General features: G+C 42.0%; 1 non-coding gene across 1 annotated transcript; it reads left to right on the forward strand.

Moving 5' to 3' along the window:
• Positions 1-3,174: 3,174 nt before the first annotated feature.
• On the forward strand, positions 3,175-3,281 carry LOC112439242 (U6 spliceosomal RNA). Its single transcript, XR_003027524.1, has one exon. It is a non-coding gene; the product is annotated as a U6 spliceosomal RNA (small nuclear RNA).
• Positions 3,282-5,000: the final 1,719 nt, after the last annotated feature.

The raw sequence follows: 5,000 nt of genomic DNA on the forward strand, positions 1-5,000 counted from the left end.
TGAGCAGAGATCGCGCCACTGCACTCCAGCCTGGGCAAAAGAGCGAGACTCCGTCTCAAAAAAAACCCCCAAAAACCTGGGCGCAGTGGCTCACGCCTGTAATCCAGGCACTTTGGGAGGCCGAGGCGGGCAGATCACGAGGTCAGGAGATCGAGATCATCCTGGGTAACACGGTGAAACCCCGTCTCTACTAAAAATACAAAAAAATAGCGGGGCATGGTGGCAGGCATCTGTAGTCCCAGTTACTCGGGAGGCTGAGACAGGAGAATGGCGTGAATCCAGGAGGCGGAGTTTGCAGTGAGCCGAGATCGTGCCACTGCACTCCAGCCTGGGCAACAGAGTGAGACCTCCTTCTCAAAAAAAAAAAAAAAAAAAAAAAAAAAAAAAGACATTGTGGATGAAACTTACAAATGTAATACTGGGCAAGAGAGTACACACAGTATGATTCCGTGTATATAAAACGCAAAACACAAAAATAATCTGTGCTGCTAGAAGGCAGGGGAGTGGTTACTCTTGGGCAGACAGTAGTTGCCAGAGGGTGTGAAGGGGCTTCTGAGGTTTGGTAATTTTTTTTTTGTTAGTTACACATGGGCATTCGGTGGGTGTGTGAAAATTTATTGAATTAATTCACTTATGATATGGCACTTTTCTGTAGGTATGTAATTCATGAGTAAAAAATTTAAAAGTTAATAAAAATAAATACAACATTTTGAATTAAAGTGCAAAAGTGCAAAAATTAAAGTGCACAAGTAGCAGCCTGGTGTGTCTGGAGTTGGTTCCTTCCTGTGGGTTCATGGTCCCACTGACTTCAAGAATGAATCCACAGACCTTCACAGTGTTACAGCTCTTAAAGGTGGCAGGGACGCAAAGAGTGAGCAGCAGCAAGATTTATTGTGAAAAGCAAAAAAACAAAGGATCCACAGCGTGGAAGGGGACCCAAGCAGGTTGCCACTGCTGGCTGGAGTGGCCAGCTTTTATTCCCTTATTTGTCCCCACCCATGTCCTGCTGATTGGTCCATTTTACAGAGTGCTGATTGGTGCATTTTACAAACCTCTAGCTAGCTACAGAGCACTGATTGGTGCATTTTTACAGAGCATTGATTGGTGCATTTTACAAACCTCTTGTAAGACAGAAAAGTTCCCCAAGTCCCCACTCGACCCAGGAAGTCCAGCTGGCTTTACCTCTCACTGAGGAGTCAGGTTAACTAATGTTAGATACCACAACAAACAGACTGTGAAATTTCAGTATTTTAAAGAGTAGACATTTATTTCTCATTGATGCAAAGTCTGATGGGAAGCCTACCTTCACGTGGAATGTGTCCTCCAAGGTATCTGCAGCAGGGGAAGAGAGGAATGGAAGAGGCATACTGGCTTTTAACTGCCTTGGCCCAGGAGTGACACTTTATTTCTGCTCCTGAAACTATAAACACGGCCCCAACCAAACTGTGAGGGAGGCTGGGAAGTGCAGGAAAGCAAATGGGATATTTGGTGAACACTGACTGTGCCACACTTAGCTTGATGGCAGTTGGCTTGAAAAATACTGCAGTGTTTTTAGTTAACTACAAATGTAGCTTGTGCCACCTGTGTATGTGTAATGTGGTTGCTAAGCATAAGGCAACTTTGGAAAGCACTAAAAAAAATAAATATGGTACTCAGGAAAAAAACAACAACAACAAAAGAAGAAAGTAGTTTTCCAGTTTTATTCCATCAGGATCAGGTCACATTTGAAAAATTATGTTCATTTCTGGATATCATCTTTTAAAAGTGACATTGACAGGCTAGTGCATGTCCAGAGAATGGTAACTACAAAGATACATTAGCCATGGCAGGCTAGGATATATTGCAGTGATAAATAAACACTCAAGCTTTTTTTTTTTTCTTTTTTAAGACAAGGTCTTGCTCTTTCACCCAGGCTGGAGTGCAGTGGCGTGATCACGGCTCACTGCAGCCTCGACCTCCTGGGCTCAACCTATCCTCCCACCTCAGCCTCCTAAGTAGCTGGGACTACAAGAGAGCCACCACACCCAGCTAACTTTTAAATTTTCTGTAGAGATGGGGGTCTTGCTATGTTGCCCAGGCTGGTCTCAAATGCCTGGACTCAAGGAGTCCTCCCACCTTAGCTTCTCAAAGTGCTGGGATTACAGGTATGGGCCACTGCACCTGGCCCAACTCTCAAGTCTTAATGGCTTAATACAACACTCATGCCACAGTCTGACAGGTGCACGAGAGGTAGCCTTCTATGTGCTGACCCAGGGATTTAAGCTTCTTCCATCTCACAGATTCCATGCCTCTTATGTGTCCTGAGAATTTTCCACTGGATCCTCTGCACTAAGCAAGTCAATGAGTGAAAGAGATCAAGGAACATCTCATAAGACACATGGCCTGGCATAGAAGTAGCACACATACGTTTAATCTTGCTTTATTGGCCGAAACCCAGTCACATGCCCCAACCCAATGGCTAGGGTATTCTTGTATGCCCAAGAAGAGGAAATGGGATTGGGGAGCATCTAGCTAGCTCTGCCACAGATAGTGACAGATCCAAAGTCATGTGGGACACAGTTGAAGGAACTAGATAAAGTCAAACTGGAAAAAAATGATACCTGTTCTCAAACATACCTCCCTCAAATATTCAAAGTGCTGTTGTGTGGAATAAGGAATATACTTATTCTGGATAGCTTCTGAAGGCAGAACTAGGAAGAAAGAGTGAGACAAATGGGACAAAGTTTTATCTGTTTAATATAAGAAAGAACTTGCTATCAATAGAGCTGTTCATCTCAGAGCAGATTACTCTGTGAGTACTAATAAATACTATTTTATTAAGTGCTTACTATGTGCTAAATTCTTAAATCATTTGGTTATAATAACTACTCTTGAAATAGTACTACTAATATCCATACTTTGCAGATGAAGAAACTGGTCTTAGAGAGATTGTGTAAGTTGCCCAATGACACACATATAGTAAGAGGCAGGACCAGGATTTGAATCCTGGTCTTTTTGAACCCAAAGTGTGTGCACTTAAACCCTAGGCCATACTGCCCTTAAGGAATTTTGTTATTAGGTGGTGTGGATAATAACAGTTCAGCAGGGATATTTCAAAGAGGATTTCTTCATTGTATTTGAGTTGGACTGAAATGGAAGCTGTCTCATGATAGGTATGTATAAAGAAACTTCTGAGTACTCACTTCAGAAGCACATACATTAACATTGGAATGATACAGAGAAGATTAGCATGGTCTCTGTGCAAGGATGACATGCAAATTCCTGAAGCATTCCATATTTTTACCACCTGAATTTTTGTAAAAATAAAATAAATAAAATAATTTAAAAAGAAACTTCTGGGGACATTGAAAGGGTCGGTTAAGTAACTAGTGCTTTGGTGTTGGGTGCTGAGGGAAGCACAGGACTCATACAGGGAAGCAAAGTTAAGCAAAATTCATTGCTGTTACAACTAAAACTTCACCATGAGTATGTGGTTGCCATAAGTGATTAATAAACAGTAGGAGGTTTGGGGGTGAAAATGACTCATGGGGCTACGTCCTGTGCATGAGGATTTGGCTACCACCAAAGCAAATCTTGATACAGCCACTGCCAGGAATATTGCTGGGCTTCAGCTGGATGCTCAACATCTCCCCCTACAGGAGTCAGAGATGCAAATCCTCTACTTGTGTTGGCTGTAGTAATTTGTTTAGTTCACACTCAGTCACATAGAAGCAGGCGCTGGCAGCCTTAGTAATTTTGTCAGGTAGCCATGGAGACGCTATGTTGCTTCAGAAATTCATGGTCTACAAAGGGCGAGTGGATTCTGAAAGCATTGGAAGCGCATCATAATTCCCTGTCTCTGGCTTGCATTTGTAAAAGCAGATGAGCAAAACAAATATAATCGGACCCAAGTATCCAAACCGATGAAGAGACTCATTGCACAGAACACAGTACTACTAGTCCTGCATCCTACAACAAGCAAGTTCTTATCTGGACTCAAGTGGCTATTCAGGAATTGCTGCATGCCAAGAATACAACACTGCAAGAAAATGCTCTCTAGTTTGTAAAAATTTATACCCTGTCTAAAGTGGTTCAGAAGTCACTGCCTATGCCATTTAAATGTGAAACAAAACAGAGTTCACCCCAAAGGAGAAGAAACAGTAAATATATTTGGAGCACAGAATTGAACAGACTGCCACACTTAGGCAAGAAAATTGCTACACGTTTTCCAGTAGCTAAAGCTGTAAGAGAAACACAGTTATATATTTTTCATTTTCTGACAACAGGAAGCAAACAAATCCATCAGCAGATAATTTTTTTTTCTCCATGCAAATAAATGAAATCACCAATGAATGGTATGGGTTCTTGTATAAAATACAGAGATTTATGGAGTGAACAGAATCTTAACTTCAGTATAAAAGATACTGAAATGAGCCCTCAGATGGCTCTTGAATTAGACATCCATAAAGACAGAGAGCATAACTTTAAGTAACAATGAAGTCATTTTTGTAACAGGCTCTGTTGACATTGTGCAGAAATTCTTTTTCCAGGGTTTAAGTTAATAGAGGGATAGAACTGTGAAGCTCTATATCAGGGATTCTCAAGCTTTAGTGAATGACTTTGGGAGCTTGATAAAAAGGTGGATCCTTAGGCCCCTTTCCCAGAGCTTTGGATTCTGTAGGCCTGGAGAAGGGCCTAGAAATCTGCATTTTTAACTCTCACCCCACCAAGTGCTTGAGATGGAGGTGGGCTGTAGATCCGATTTTGAGAAACACAGATGGGGTGACATAAGCGGACTTTGAGTAGGTGTTAGGCCAAGATCTGTTTGCAATGGCAGGGAAACTAGCTGGAAGCATTTCACAGCCTCTGTGCAGCTGAGGCTCATTTGGAAGAAGGGCTCAAGGTCTAACGTGGGCCAAGAACTACACTAGATGCTTGCATACACTGACTCTCATAAAGAACCAAGAAGCCACAGGCAGCATTTCTCTTCACAACACATTAGATTTGATGTCTATTTAAAT

This window comes from Pan paniscus, chromosome 13 (assembly GCF_029289425.2).
Source record: "Pan paniscus chromosome 13, NHGRI_mPanPan1-v2.0_pri, whole genome shotgun sequence".
NCBI classification, from domain to species: Eukaryota; Metazoa; Chordata; class Mammalia; order Primates; family Hominidae; genus Pan; species Pan paniscus.